The following is a 17695-nucleotide window of genomic DNA, read 5'->3' on the forward strand; positions in this document are numbered from 1 at the left end:
GGTGGTTACAATGGTGTGATTTAGTGAATAGTACGAAGACCCGTTATAAGGAAACTTGGTGAAATTGGCTTACGTGAAGTTGTTGTATAATTGTTAAATATAACTATTATAGATAAAAATAATATTGTAATAATAAGTTTTTTAAATATGATTATTATATTATAAATACAATTTATGTCGTATAGAATGTAACATATTTTTTTGTTGAATGTTTATATGCCTTATCATAAAATATTTACCAGTTTTGTAAAATTAGCGTTCGATTTTTGTTAAACGTCGAAGAAATGCACTGACGTTGTTGCCATGGTTACGTAGAAGTCTCATTCCAAATGTAGAAATTTCTAAGACATTAAATTAATTAAATCGTTAATTAATTAATTACTTAAGTAATATTTTTTATAAGAATATTATTTTAGGTTTAAATAAATAAAAATGTTTCTGAAACTAAAGCAGGTGTCCAAGATTAAAACGTATTATAGATGATATCACGTATTAATGTATCTCTACGCGTTTTTATAAAAATAGACCTTGCTGCACAAAAAAACTGCAGGCCAGCTCAAAAAATACAAAAATTACATTTCTGTGAACATCTTTTAAATAACATTCATAGAAACGTTTATATATTTTTATAAAAATTAGCTTAAAGTATTTTTGAAACTGAAATTTAAAAACTGCAGTAGTGAAATTTAAAAAAAATAATTTGCTGGCTAGTGAGAAAAAAAAATTAGTGCCAGGTTACATTTAAACTGCGGTAGCGAGCATTAGAATGAAACATCGCCATAAATGAGACTGCATTTCCAAAGTTAATGAATGTGACGAATGGTGACGCTGTCGCATGATTTGTGGCTTCAACTTCTAATGGAAATGACGCAAATGACGGCCACAATTGTCTGGCAGTGTTTCTGATGGTCCGCTTGATTAATGTTACTAACTCTCTCTAACCTTTTCACGTAATTACTGTCGTAAACTTCAGTGTATTGTAATGTTGTAAACGTGTGTGTGTGCGTGAGTGTGTGTGTGTCTGTGCGTGTGCGTGAGTGTGTGTACGTGAGTGTGTGTGTGCGTGTGTGTGCGTGTGTGAGTATTTGTGTGTATGTCTACTGGTCTGTAATTTGTAAGAGTTGAATTTGATGGTGATGTGAGTTGGCTGGATTGCTGGCTATAATGTTCAGTTCTCAGAGTCGTGGGTTTCCAGATAAAAACATTGATTAAGACGACAACGATGATAACGCTGACGTGTATGCTATAATCACAATGATAAACAGCATGATGACGATAGCGAAGACTGGTGGAATCAGCTATAACGTGATAAATGTGATGACGATTACGATGATGATGCGATAGTGAAGATGACAACAGAAAGTTAATCTCATAGATTCGGTGCGCTTGCCTTGCTCACTTTTTTTTCCTCCTATGATGCCTTTAATGCTGTCCTCTCACTCCTATTTTTTTCTAACTACTATAATTTTTCTAACTACTATAATTTTTACTAGTATTTGAGGCAATAACTCGCCACTAATATTGTTATCAGTATTATGATTATTATTATTACTATTGTTTTCACTGGTTCTGTAGTCATATTATCATAATTTGTAGTATTGATAGTAGCAGCTATAGTAGCAGAAGTAGTTGTAGTAGTAGTAGTAAAATTATTAGTAGCAATAGTATTGTAGTAATAGTAGTAATATTAGTAGTAGTAGTAGCAGTAGTAGTAGTAGTAGTAGTACGTTTATTTGAAATATTTGATGTATTTCTACTAGTTAATCATATAAATCGCATTCAGGAGGTGGTGGAACATTGGATCTGGTTGTTAGCTGCGCTGATTTTCCTATTATTAGCACTACAGTTTTTCTTCATGGAGTTTTCTCTGATCACAGTCTAATATTAATTAAGGCGGTAATTGCTAAACCACGTCGAACAACAGCCAAACGATTCGTTAGATCATGGAAAAAGATTGATGAAGAAAGATTTGTTGAAGCAGTTTTAAACTTTCCACTGTCTGGTTCTTGTCGTAGCAATTATGTTGATGGTGAGATAAAAAATTTCAATAATGAGTTAAAAAGTATCATTGACAGACTGGTCCTAAAAGGGTGATTCTTGACAAAGGTGAACGTGTGGCTCCATGGTTTGATGAAAATTGCTTGCGCGCCAAACGATGTTGTAGAAAGATGGAACGATTGTACAAAAGATGTTCAACGGATATAAATAGAAATGAATGGATTACTTCGCTAAAAATTTAAAATGATCTTTTTTTCTGATAGGCGTACAAGATATTGGAATAATTTAATAAAGTTAAACAAGGGGTCCAGAAATAGATGGCAAATTGCAAACAAAATGTTATGTTAAAGTAATGATATAAAAATAAGTCCTCATCAGTTCATGAAATTCTTCACGGGCAAGGTTGATCAGATTATTCAGACAACAGATATTAATTCCATTCCGTTGGATGAGAGAGGTAGGTCACCAAATGATTGCTGGTTTTCATCGTTTCCTGTAATTACAGAAGACGAGTTAAAAAGTGTCATACTCAATTCTCCAACAAAAACAAGCTCACTTGATGTCATACCGACACATGTCCTTAAAAAATACTTAGATTTGTTTATTTGCTTCCTCACCAGTTTTACTAACCTCTGTTTGAAAGTGGGTAAATTTTCTGTTAGTTTCAAACATGCCGAGGTTCTTCCAATTTTGAAGAAAACAAACTCTGATGTAAATGTTGTTAAAAATTATAGACCTATATCAAATCTTACTTTCATATCAAAAGTTGTCGAGAGGGTTGTTATGAAGTGTCTGCTAGTCTATTTGTCTGTAAATAGTTTGATGCCGATTCATCAATCAGCATATAGACAACTGGGACAGCGTTACTTCAGGTTTTATCAAACTTGTTTTCAACAATGGATGTTCAAAACATTTCATTACTGTCGTTCCTGGATATGCCGTCAGCGTTTAGTCAACCATGGAATACTTTTGAAGATGTTGCGGTACACTCTTTTTGTGTGGTTTGAGTCATATCTGAAGGATCGAACAGAGCAGATCTTGTTCAATAATGTGCTGTCTGATGTTAAAATGGTCAAATCATCTGTTTTTGGACTTTTTCTGTTTATATTATATACATCAGATGTATTTAAAATTATCAAATCTCATAGATTTGCCTGCCTTGCATTTGCGGATGATATTCAATTTCTGGTGACTGGTCATCCTGGTTTTTTCAAAGCTGAGGTTGATAAACTTGCTAAATACTTAGCGGAGGTTGGAAAATGGATGTCATGTAACTCATTGAGACTCAATCAGTGCAAGACTCAGCTGCTTCCGGTTGGCACATGGCAGCAGTTGGTAAAATTAAATGTAAATTCCATCAGAGTAAATGATGTTAACATACCGTTCATTCATGCTCCACCAATTTGGGAGTTTGCTTGATAGTAGATTATTGATGAAGGATCATATAAAAATGATATCAGTTTCATGCATCTCTGTCTCCGGAATTTATATAGAATTACCGCTGGTTGGATAGATCAACCTTGGAAACTTTGGTGCATGCGTTTGTTACATCTCGGTTAGATTACTGCAACAGCTTGTTGTATAAAATACCTGATAAATCTATTGCTATTTTGCAATCGGTTCAGAATAGAGCTGGAAAGTTGGTTGCTGGTAAATTGATGTTTGACCACGTCCCGCCAATTTTGAATGATTAGCACTGGTTGACGATTGATAAAAGGATAGTTTTTAAAGTTGGTGTGATCATGTTTAAGGCTTTAAACGGAATGTCACCAGATTACATAACCAATAAATTTACCAGAAAAGGTGCGGCATCTAGTTTCTGTCTTTGATCAGATGATACAAATCTCTTAAGGGTGCCAGTGCCAAGGTTACAGATTGGATCACGTGATATTGCCGGTCCCACCGTGTGGAACGTGGAACAGTCTCCCCGCATCACTGAGAAAACCTGGACTTCATCTTCAATCAATTAAAAAAGATTTAAAGACATTTTTATTTTCGTTGAAGTTGCATTGAATTTAGTTTTGTACTTATTTTGTTTGCACGTATATAATTAATTTATATTTTTTGAGAGCGCTTTTGAGAACATTGAATGGGCGCTATATATATTGTCCTAAATAAATAAATAAATAAAAATGAATAGTAGTTGTAGTAGTAGTAATAGTAGTAGTAGTAGAAGTAGTAGTAGTAGTAGTAGTAGTGGTGGTGGTGGTCGTCGTAGTGGTAGTAGTAGCAATAGTAATAGTAGTAGTAGTAGTAGTAGTAGTAGTAGTAGTAGTAGTAGTAGTAGTAGTAGTAGTGGTGGTAGTAGTAGTAGTAGTAGTAGTAGTGGTAGTAGTAGTAGTAGTAGTTGTTGTAGTAGTAGTAGTGGTAGTGGTAGTATTAGTAGTAGTAGTTGTTGTAGTAGTAGTAGTAGTAGTGGTAGTATTAGTAGTAGTAGTAGTAGTAGTAGCAATAGTAGTAGTAGGGGTAAAAGTAGCTGTAGTAGAAGTAGAAGTAGTAGCAAGTTTTGTTTGTTGTTGTTGTTCAAGGTGGCAATTAATAATATTACAATTGTAATTTTTGTAATTGCCAAATTGTTACATAATTAATTTCTTCTTCTCATTTTATTATAAATGAAAACTTTATCGAGCGCGAGTTTGAAAAATGGTTGGCGTATTGTATTGTATTGCATTGTATTGTATTGTATAGTATTTTATTGTATTGTACTGTATTGTATTGTATTGTAATTTGTTGTATTGTATAGTAACATGTTGTAAGATTTTGTATTGTATTGCATTGTGTTGTATGATATTGTATTGTATTGCACTGTATTGTATTGAATTGAATTGAATTGTATTGAATTGAATTGTAATCATTTAAATTGAATTGTAATAATGTTGATGTTTTCAAATAGTAACATCAAATGTTGTTTCTGTAATTTTGCAATATAATGTGACGTTATCTTTTATGGCGTCATCGTCGAATTCATTGCTTATTTATGATCTTTGTTTGTTTTCATCATTCTCCTCAGTGCAATATTTTATTGTAACAAACAGTTTCATCATCGTCATTATCATCAACACCATCGTCATCGTCATCATCGTCATCATTATCATCACCACCGTCATCAGCATCATCATCATCATTATCATCATCAGCTCATCATCATCATTATCATCATCATCATCATCATCATCGTTGTCGTCGTCATCATCATCACTATCGTCATCGCCGTTGCAAGCTCTGTCATCATCGCTATTATCATCCTTCATCTTCCTACTCATATCAACCTGATAATCATCTTCTTTGTGGTCACCACCACCACAAATATTTTAATCTTATTAATTAATACACTTTATCTTTTCAAAATTATTATTATTTACGAGTTACGTGTTGTTAATAATAACTCTCTACATTTTTCATCACTGATTATAATCTACTTTTTTTGATGACATCACCCTTGTTGGCATCATCACATCCCATCCATGACATCATCTGTGACGTCACAAACATGGCATCATCACATCACAGTCATGACATCATCACATCAGAGCCATGATATCAACACTTCACAAACATGACATCATCTGTGACGTCACAAACCTGGCATCATCATATCACAGCCATGACATCATCACGTGACAGCCATGGCATCATCACATCACAGACATGACATCATCTGTGACGTCACTATTACCATGTTCAGTTTTTCCTTTCTTAGTATGCATTTTTTCGTCTGTTTGATGCTCTGGTTGCTTGGGTCATTATTGTCTTTTATTCAGCAGATAATTTTGGCAAGTTTTTTTATTTTTGTTCTTTTTTACGAAAAACTTTTTTAGATGATAATAAAAGATGCTGTGAGGTTATTGGTACCATTATAATTTGACGTGTCAGAACTCCCTGTTTTATTATTAAGAGATCATTATTTATAACTGTTACTCATTCATTCATTTATTCAAATTATATAAATATTTATCTGAATTTTATTTTCATCTGAACTTGAATTCTCATTCTCGTTTAATTTTTGAAGTGACGTCATTCTTTATATTCTTTCAATATTTAAATAAATCATTTAACGATTTTCTAGTATCATGAAGTACAGTAACCAACAAGTAACAAACAACTTGCCTGCTCGCGAATCACTCATGAACCGTTATTTGTTGACTGTGTGTATTGAAAGCTGGAAACCATATTTGAGATTTCTTTTTAGATGGCTACGCTTTTTAGAGTCCTCACATGACCATATCACCAACATCGTTTATATTATTGTGGCCATTTGGTCATGCTGACTAGCAAATAATTTTTGTTCTAAGCGACAAACAGAATTCCATTTAGATTCATTTCAATAAAACAGTGATGACGACAACGATAATGAGGAGGATAATAAAACTAAAATTGGCAGTGAAAAATAGGATATTATTTAATTATTTAATTAATTATTTAATTAATTCATCTAATTAGTATAATTATTAAAGTGAATTACAAATTTGTTTCTAAATATTATTAACAATTCACGCAGTTACTACGATCCTGAAGAATGCTTGTACATGACATTCAATGCTGGACATCAGGAAGAACAAAGGTTGTGTAAAAGTGTGTGTGTGTGGATGTGTGTGTGTGCGTGTGTGTGTGTGGTGTTTGTGTGAAAGTGCTGTGTGTGTATTTGTGTGTATTTGTGAGTATGTGTATTTTTGTGTATGTTTGTGGTGTTTGTGTGAAAGTGCTGTGTGTGTACGTGTGTGTATTTGTGTGTGTGTGTGTGAATGTGTGATTGTCTTCGTACGTGTTAGTGATGCAAAACAAACATTAGAAAAAGAGGGATTTGTATGAAGGTATTGCAAACACATTTTGTGCACTCTTTCAACTGGAAGTACATTCATCATCATCATCATCCTCAACTTCATAATCATCGTCGTCCTCATCATCGTCATTTTCTGACTGCAATAATAAATATCATGCAAGCATGTTTTCTACAAATTTGCTTGCATAATAATGGATAGAGATGATGAAGACGACGACGATGATGATGGTGGTGGTGAAGATGATGACAAAAATTTGTATTTATATAAATTTAAGTACATTCATGCCATGTGGGTACACATTAAATATATGAACGACTATGAAGACGACAATGATGATAATAATTATGTGATAATAATTATAATAATGATAATTTATGGCTAACAAGAATTGTTGGCATGCAATGAGTATATTTGCAATGTTGTTGTTATTCTTGTTGTTGTTGTTCCAATACTTTTCTCTTCTTCTCAATAAACTAACTAACATCATTTCAACGTGACATCCACTCCATGCCAACATCTCGTAAAACACCTTCAACAATTTATTTTTCATTCTTGTTCTTATTATTATTGTATTTATTATTATTATTGTTATTATCATTAATATATTTATTATTATTGTTATTATTATTACAATTATTATTATTACTATGAATCTTGTTATAATTGCTGTTGTTGTCGTTGTTCTTATCAACTTTTTTTAATAATAATGTTGTATTTTTTGTTATTCTTGTTGTTATGAATAATGTCGCGACGCGTACGTTCATCTTTTCAACAACGACAACAATTTTTAAAAACATTTTCCTATGAACAACAACTCTGCCAATGAATTTTAAGTTTAAAAAAAATATGTGTTGAAAATAAAAAAAAAACAATTTAAATCAAGTCAGATGGCTTTTTGCTTTCGCAATTGTTTCACTTACGAAAAAGTTAGATAAAAAAATTTCTTTCAAACACCGAAAGTAACGATGAATTTTCAAAACGTTCAATGAAACATGGCTCGGTTGTTAGGATTGCTATAAGGTGGATAACGCAGTCCTAGAAGTGAGACATTATTTGATTGAACACGTTGTAGTTGTGTCTCTGCGAGAAACAACTCCGGAGACTGAACAACACGCGAGGTTAACTACACATCAACATTACTCGCAACCGGCCTGAGTAATTAACTTTATGTCAGCACAGATTAATTTTTCGTGAAATTTCACATTTCAAAATGCCAATGCGGATGAAATAAGTTTTCGTTTTCAAACTTTTAACATTGTCAGCATGCACTTAGACATTTTTTAACCTTTGTTGTAGTGGCACAACATGCAAATCATGTCATAACTATCTAAAAAGAAGGAACCACCCCATGCTTCACGAACGTCACACATATCTATCAATTTATACTCTGAAGGGTGCAGAGCATTTTAAATAGTTGCTTAAATAAACATTTTTTAATGTGAAATCTATCCAAACATTAATATTTAGGTTCTATACATAAAACATAAACAGCACGAAGCATAAACCACGCACAATACAAACAACACACAACATAAACAATACACAACACATGACACAAACAATGCACAACAACAAACACAAAATACACACAACACCAATAACACACAAACAACTCACAATACAAACAATACACAACACAAAACACAAACAATACACAACACTCAACATAAACAACAGGATGCACATGAGCAGAAGTTGGTAAAGAAAATCTCCAATACACGGTTTGATGGCAGACTGTCCGCAGTTTATCGAACAGGCTCGTTTTACAACTGGCGACAAACTTTGAAATTCCCAAACATCCATCTGTAGACAGATATAAACAAACAAACAAAAACAACCCACCATCGAGATAGCCAGCCTTTAGATACACATTCCAGCAAACAAACTACTAAACATGCATACCAGCCAACATTTTTGTTTATAACATTCTTAAAGATAAAAAAAACATTTTCTGCTCTTAAAGGAGCAATCAAATATTTATGCGCAAAGCATTTTAGTTTGCTTATATGTTAACGTATCAAAAAGAATGTTTCTACTAATTGCGTCCTGGTGAAATTTTAATAAGGTTTTAAATAAAATGCAAACTGCTGGCGATTTTATTTGAATATTTGTTTTTCATTCCAAAATGCGTTTCTTGATGTTTACAATTAAATTTTTACATTTATAAACATTGTAAGTAAAAAAATGAACGTCATTTTTTGTTGTCGGAAAAATTGTACTTATTTCAATCAACCAAATTAATACTGAAAACGAACAAAAATAAAATAAATAAACCAAAAGTTCAAACAGAAAACTCGAATAAAAATAAATTATAGCAAAAGTTCAATCTTTCTTAATTGCTTAATTAATGAGCTGACCAGCTGATTAGCTGGCTACGTAATGAAGGAAGAAATAAATTATTGTGAATACAATGGAGGACCAATAAACATAATCATGCCTCCCCAGGCAATCTTCATTCCTTTCATTCCTTTCATTCTCATTCATGGCGGTGCAGATTATATTTGTCGTTAGATGTCGTCATCAATGAAAGAAAATTTATTTACGTTTAATTGAGACTGATAGGATGATGAGATTAGGCTTGGTGATTAAAAGCCAGGTCGTATATTGCTGAAGTGCGCTGACGACGGCTGAACATTTCAGCAAACTTTATGACCAATCTGTCCATAAAATCTTTCGCTGTTATGGCTCCGAGTTAATAAGCTTACGAACGCTTCATTTTCCTAACCCCGTCATAAAACATCCCCATCAAACAATTTTATTCATTTTCCAATTAATTTTGCTAAAATTTACAAACTGAATAAAAAATTTTTATTTGATAGAAGACTTCTCGTAATCTGTCTATTATAAACTTTACTGGAAGCATCAGCAGCAATGACATCATAAATTCATTATAAATTCATTATGAATGTGAATGGTGCATGGAGAGTCAGCCATTCATTATGAATGGTGCATGGAAGTCTCTGATGGATGGCGAGAGCTAAAATATAAAAAGAAACGAGGCCATCTCATCCAGGTCAGCGTCCTGGTCACGTGCTCTCTTTCAGTTCTAATGTGTAATTCAATAGAAACGCCTGTTTCGTATTTAATAAATTTACGACAGATCCTATGTTAGCTGGTGACATTTCGTTGGGGCTGTCTATTTTGTGGTCCCATTAAACGGTCTGTTGTTAACTTTTTAGACCGATTATATTAGCTAAATTGAAGTTGGCAAAGAGGATTTGATTCCGTTCTTGAAGTCTCAATGAGCTACTGGTCTCCCTAACCGGTGGTCCAAATAACCGACTTTTCTATATTTGAAACAAAATGTTTAAAAATCAAACGTTTAATTGTAATTTTTATAATATATAATAATAAATTAAACATGAATGAATGCTTGTTTAGTTTGGCTGAAAATTTTTTCAAACGCATGCAACAAGTGCCATCAAATTGATTTCATGTACTTTGAAAATTTGATTGTAGTTGTTGTATTGTTGAGAAGTGTTCACTTAATTGACTTTAAATTATATTTGTTTTCAGTTTTTTGAAATGGGATGACACTCCGTGTGACGTGAACGGCGACGGCGGCATCATGGTGCTCTGTGAAGTTGACCTTTGAACTGCAACAACGCCAAATGCAACAACAACAACCTCAAAAAACTATTCGATAGTTTATAAAATATTTCAAGTTTGATATAACAAAGTGACATGAATGTCATTTAATGTTATTCAACAAATTTAATTCTATCGTTACAAAATACAATTTTTTCACGGCAACCAAAGCAGCAAAAAAGGAAGACCATCAATTTGTGTGGCTTCAACCTCAGGAACATCAAACGCAACGACACAAGCCACAAATCATTTCCTACTTAGTGTTGCGTGGATTGATTGGCAGGAAACATTATTCAGTCAAACATCATCCAGCAGAGCACGCATTTACTAACTATTGAAATTTGAAAACTAAACATAGAAACCAAAACAGTTTTCTATGTTCGATTTTTCTGAAGTCCGCGACGTAATCAAAAAAATTGCTTTCACCGGCATAAACTATTCATATTAAATTTAGTACGACACAGTAGTTGCAGTATTTATTTTTATCTTGTTTTAGTAACTCAAAATATAATTAGTGATGTGGTTCATTCTGCTGATGTGTAACAGAAGACAAAAGAACCACGAATATAAATATGCATTGCATTCATGTTGTGAGTTATAGATAGCATTAGGATTAATTTATTGGCCATCCTTGCGACAAGACGTCAAACGAATTATTTCCAACTCTTTGAAATGCTGATCAGAAAACCTTTTCGTTTTTCAATTTTTAAACAACTTTAAATTATTTTTTTAATTTTGTTTCAACCAAACGAATCGAAATGTCATTTCGATATCCATTCCAGATTGAAATTTTGGTGTTCGTTAGTAATTTAGAAAGGGTTTTCTTGTGCTTAATATTTTATTTCGCATTTTAGTTTCTGTGTGATGTTTGTTTCTTGCAGAGTGCCTTCCACCTATTAAAATTTAATTACACAAAATTGTAACTTTTTGCACAAAAATATGGCACCAGATAGAATGATGAGCGGGAAAGTGTTTAATTCAACTTATCGATCAAATACGACCATCTTTTGTTTTAAACTTATCTTCGTTGACAAAGAACAGTTGACAGTTATTTACATAGCCAACAAAAATGAATAAATAACTAGAATTGAAATTTTGGATATTCAACACAATCAGAAATCCATCTTAACATTTCTTGTCATCAAGCAGTGTATAAACAACGTAAAAATATAACAATAAAATGAAACAGGCGAAGATGAATCATCCAACATGCCGAGATAAAAGAACACGTGAACACAACTGCATAGAACGCATCAAATGCGTTAAAACAAACTTGAAAGTACGGTATTGCTCGATGATAACAAAGTTAACATCAAAATCTAACAACGTGTAAGAATATAAAACAAATTGAACACAAAACTGCACGTAAAAAAATATAAATAAACCCAACAACGTGGAGCATCTTATCGTGACGTCATACAACCACACACACACATACACATTTACTCAACACGCACACACACACATACACACCCAACATGAAACCTCAAAAAACTTCAACATAAATGTTCTGGCTCGATCAGCAGATTTTGGTGCTCCATTCTCAAACTATGTTAGTCTTTTTCAGAGTTTTTTTTTCAATAATTGATATTTAAATCAATTTTCTATTATTGGATTGGCGAATTTTGTAGTTTTGTCAAGTTCCACAAAAAATGCAGTCACAATAATATTTGTGTGTTTGTTATATATAGATGAAGTGAACATTGTTGGTGGGATTACGATGTGTATGGTATGTCCTATACTGTACTGGCTGTACTTGTATGTCCTTGACATGTATATGTGTTAATCTTGCAAGTATATATTTTTATGAACACTGATAATTTGTTGTTGTTATTGTTATTGTCTTTATTTTCATCCAATTTGTTCATTCCTCTCAGGCAAACCTATATTTTTATTTCTTATTTACTGTTGTTGCAATTGTTGTTAATACTAGCTGTTACTATTTTATAATTCTTACCTCACTTACAATTTCAACTATGTTTCTATGTTCTGTTTAACTATAGTTGGCAGGTTTTGTGCGTGCGCGTGTATGCGTGCGTGTGTGTGTGCGTGTCTGTGTGTGTGTGTGTGCGCGCGCGTGTGTATGTGTGAGTGTGTGTGTGTGCGTGTGATTTACAGCGCTCAGTTAGCGATAACGAAAATTGTAGGACATTTTTTACCAGGAAAAAAAACAAAATCTAAGAAACAAACTGTGGCGATCAACTTTAAGACGCATCAAATCTCAGCCCATTGCTTGCAGACCAGGGTGAATTTTATTTTACAAAAAGTGCACTGTAATTATCAGTTCACTTCTTTTCAGAAGCGATCCAACAGCGCACTGCAGACTGCAAATTATGTTGAGAGGGAAGAGATATTTCATTCGTGAAACTCTTTATACTGCGTTTATTTTAACAATCTGTCGGATTTTTTTTGCTTTGCATTGGCACTGCGAGTTAAAATTGGTTTGAAAATTCAGTTCTGAACTAGTCAAACTCTAAAAAACACAATGACATGTAGATTTACGTAAACATGAAGACATGAAAACTCACTCACACGCAAACTCACATACACACATGTACTATCAAACAAGCATAAATAAATGATTTTTTTTTATTATTCCTACATATATGATTAAACACAGGCACGTATAGACATAATTTTATTAGAAATCATTTATACAGGAAACCGAAACTTAAAAACATCACACACACACACACACGTACACATACAAACACACTCTTACACACAAACAAACACACACGCACACACACACACAAACATCTGCAGCAAAACTTCATGGCATGCACGTCGTCATTCCGTTAATCTTTTAATTGATTCTTCTGATGTTTTAAGACGCATCCACCGGGCGGCTTCATTAAAAAGTATGCCGTTCTGAATAATTTACTACACCACTCCTTCCTCATCATCGTCGTCCTCATCAATGCCACCATCATTTTTTTCATCACCGTTATTATATTCTTTCACCAGCAACATACATTTCATTGAGCAAAATATTTCTGGATTGCGATCAATAATGTATAACTGATGTGTTCAATTGGTTCAATATATCGTAGAAATTTTCAAAATTATTCCCAGCATTTTGATAACGATGGTCAAAATCATCGCCCTTCCCCCCATCATCATCATCATCATTTTCAGCATCACTACTATCACCACTACCAACACCACCATCTTCATCATCATCATTAGCGGCATCACTACTATCACCACCACCGACATCATCATCATTATCATCATCAGCTTTTTCATCACCTTGATTCCCGGATTATATTCCTACAATTTCCTTTTCATAAATATCTTCATCTCGTTTCATTAAAATACCTATTGTGGAGTTTTTTTTTTAGAAAATTACAGGCATGCTTGTAAATATACACGCACACACACACGCACCGCACACACACACACATACACACACATATTTTTTATAACTATCATATATATACATATATATGCAATACATCATATATCTAATACTGATACTCTATCATGTGTGTGAGATAAAATATGATTGTTTACAAATTGAACATGATGTATGTAGGCCGGTTGTTTGTAGTTACGTGATGCGCAACTGATTGATTGGACTGTTTGCACGTTTGTCCCACTCGCTCCCACTGTTACCAAATTCGTACGCGCCTTCGAATTGAAAACTTCGCTAGTAAGAATTCAGGTAGACACGCGTTTGCGTAACCTACACGTGCATGATGTGCTTGATATTTCTCTATTACTTACTGGCTGTTGCAATAAATTGCATTAATTAGATTTTAAATTTAAATAATAAAAATTTAAATTAAACTTTAATTTACCTTCACAACACATATTATTTTTCAATTCAAAACGTGGCAATCATACCACTTTTAATTTCGTTCAACTTGATCCAAATTTTAAACATAAAAACAAATCATTGTCAGCAACACAGTGATGGTGAAAATGCAATGAAAACTAAATTGAAACAACGTAAATGAAAAATATTATGTAAGCAGGTCTTATCAGATGGGCTTTATATAAAACAACAAAAGAAGAAAATGCAATACAAACGCCAGCGAAATAATGCGAGTGACCATGTAGTGTTTGAAGAGTTAAAAATGGATAACTATACAGATATGACAGAAGTGAAGTTGTTGAATCAATCTTGTCAGAGAACCCGAAAATAATTTTTTATATTTATGGACGTTCCTCTTCGAAATAGTGCACCGCACATCAATCAATTGCATGCACTGGCTGGACAGGCACGAACAACTGAAATATCAAAAAATGAACAAAACAACAGAAAACATCGAATTACAATTTTGCAGCCATTTTGAGGACAAGCTTACGCCATCTTCATAAGGGCAAATGTATCTCCACGCTACTTAACTGTTTTTCGATATTTTAATGTTGTTGTTGTTGATGTTTTTGTTGTTGATGTTGTTGTTGATGATGTTGTTGTTGCTGATGATGTTGTTGTTGATGTTGTTGTTGTTGATGTTGTTGTTGATCACATTCACATCAACAACAACATCAACAACAAGTACAAACTTGTTGTTGATGTTGTTGTTGATGTTGTACTTGTTGTTGTTGATGTTGTTGATGTTGATGTTGTTGTTGATGTTGTTGCGTGACGAGGAAACAATGGCGTGTTTAGGAAGCATTGCATTGAAACAATAATATCACATCTCCAGCTATTCATCTATCGAGATTTTCTTCATTAGACTTTGAAATAAAAAGAAATAATAACTTTCATGTGATCAGGTGAAAGATTGTTTCTGTAGAATAAATAAGCCCCGTGTCACCTAGGTTCATTATTTCCGTCATGAAGTATAATTAATCTTCATCTGCAATAAATATTCACGCAATTAATTGTGTACAACTGTGTATGTAGGTTGCATAAGAAGTTATTCCCATACCCCGCTTGTGGTTTTGGTGTTGAAGGCCGGAACATGTGCGATTCGCATAACAACAAGTAATGCCTTTTAAAGTTACTGTTTTAATTAATTTTATGATTGATCAAATAATCTATTAACAAATTATGTTTCATTATTTTATTTTATTTTGACACATGGGCTGATTGAGAAAGCTATTTTTGAATCAATATTTTGTGAGACCCCATTAGTGACCGAACTTTATATCTCAATAAATTTGGAGCAAGCGTCTTCATTGCAAATGTTAGATAATGGTTCGTGAAGCCGGTTCAATATGGTCTAAATGTAAGACTGGATGTTTGTCTTTTGCTTAGTTAGTTTGTGTGTTGGCTAGTTGGTCGGTCGGTTGGTTGGTCGGTCAGTCAGTTGATAAGTCATTCGAACAGTTTATTGTGTAACAGTATAACAACATAATATGAATACACCTTTAACAAATATAAATATTTAATTACCAAATTTATTGATAACAAACAAGCAGCGAAAATAATAAATTACACATGCATGCGGAGGTGCGATTGAATTTGCGCGCGTACTTACAATTTCTATTTTTCAAGCAACATCATGTGTGCCGGCTTGATTGATTAAAAAGTATGAAAAGGTCCTCTCTCTCACCCTCTTTTCTCTCTCGTTTTTTTCTTTTTTTCGCTCAATCTCTTTTTCTCTCTTTTTTCATTTCCGTCATTTTTTTCTTTCTCTCTCTATTTCTAACTCTTTCTGTCTCTTTCTCTCTTTCTCTCTCTTTCTCTCTCTTTCTGTCTCTTTCTCTATTTCTATCTCTCTCTCCATTTCTCTCTTTCTCCCTTAAACTCTTTTATTTTCTTTCTCTTTTTTTCTTTTTTTTCCTTTTTTACTTTATTTATCCACTTTTTTCATTATTTTAATTTAATTATTTTTATTCTCTCATTCTCTTTCTCTTTTTTTCTCTCTCTCTCTCTCTCTCTCTCTCTCTCTTTCTTCTGCTTCGTTTCCGGATTAAGAGTAACATGTGTAGGAGCTTAGAGAAAAAAAATAATAAACTGAGAATTTATTTTAACGAGGTGATACTCATTTTGCGTTATTAATATTATTTTGCTACAGAATCGTGTTGGTTACATTTCTTATACGTTGTCACCCTAGGTTTCTTTGTTACAAGATATTTCAGTTTCAATTGGCTTTGTTCGTGCTTTCTTCAACATATTAATTATTAATTAATTATAATAAAATGTATTAATTGGTTAATTATATTAATGTATATTAAAATGTATTAAATAGTTAATTATATTATTAGAGATTAAAAAAGTTGAGAAACAAACAAAAGTTATTAATGAAATTTCTACAGCTTCAAAATACGTTCATAAAAGTATTAACACTCCATAGCTTAGTTACGCATGCTATTATTTTGTTAAATGTTGGACGAACGGTCCTTTAAATACCTATCAACGATTTTTTTAATTTTTAAAACATTTCCAAATTTTAATTAAAGATTGTTAAAATTTCCAAGAGACAAGTTTTTGTTTAAATTTTAATATTCAGAATTTTCGAACTCTGTTTAACTCTCAAGGAAATAAATATTTGACAGAAGATAAAAAGTTATTACAGAACTAAACAAACAGCCTACCTAATACATACTTGATTTAAAAATCATTTCTATTGTTATTCTTGAATACTTAAATGATTGCTAAATTGTGAAATGTAAATCATCATCCGATTTATAGAATCCCACACAACAATTTCATCGAGACGTCGATATGAATGGAGTGAGATGTGATGATGAGGTATATAACCAGGAGTTAGTGATATAGACTCCAGGAGTAATGATATGACCTGAGATACATTTACGAGCGCTTAATTGATGTCGACAGACGTGTCTTGAATGGAAACATCAGACGTTATTTATTCTATAAACTATCAACCCTTGCGCTCCCGTGCCGTTGTTCATTTGAATTTGATGCATATAAATTTAATTTTCAATTCTATGTTTTTCTCTTAGTTTTGTATTAAACAAATTAAATACAGTGCCCAATTTTTTTTATTTGTTAATGTTAGTCAAGATTTGAAACAAGTGTACTAAACTTTGTAGTACCATAGACAGACATACAAACAGACAGACATACAAACAGACATACATACATACAAACAGACAGACATACAGACAGACAGACATACAAACAGATGTGCAAACAGACAGACAGACAGACATACAGACAGACAGATATAATCTTATATATATATATAGACACATCAAACTGAATTAGTTAGGAACGAAAACTAAGTAAAGTAGCTGTAGTAGTAGTAATAATAGTATCCTTAATAGTAGTGTTTAATATCAATGAAATCAGTTTTAGCTCACTGTTAATAGCAGTAACAGTAACAGTAGCAGTAGTAGTAGTAGTAGTAGTAGTAGTAGTAGTAGTAGTAGTAGTAGCAGTTGTTGTTGTTGTTGTTGTTGTT

This window comes from Helobdella robusta (genome assembly GCF_000326865.2).
Source record: "Helobdella robusta unplaced genomic scaffold HELROscaffold_9, whole genome shotgun sequence".
NCBI classification, from domain to species: domain Eukaryota; kingdom Metazoa; phylum Annelida; class Clitellata; order Rhynchobdellida; family Glossiphoniidae; genus Helobdella; species Helobdella robusta.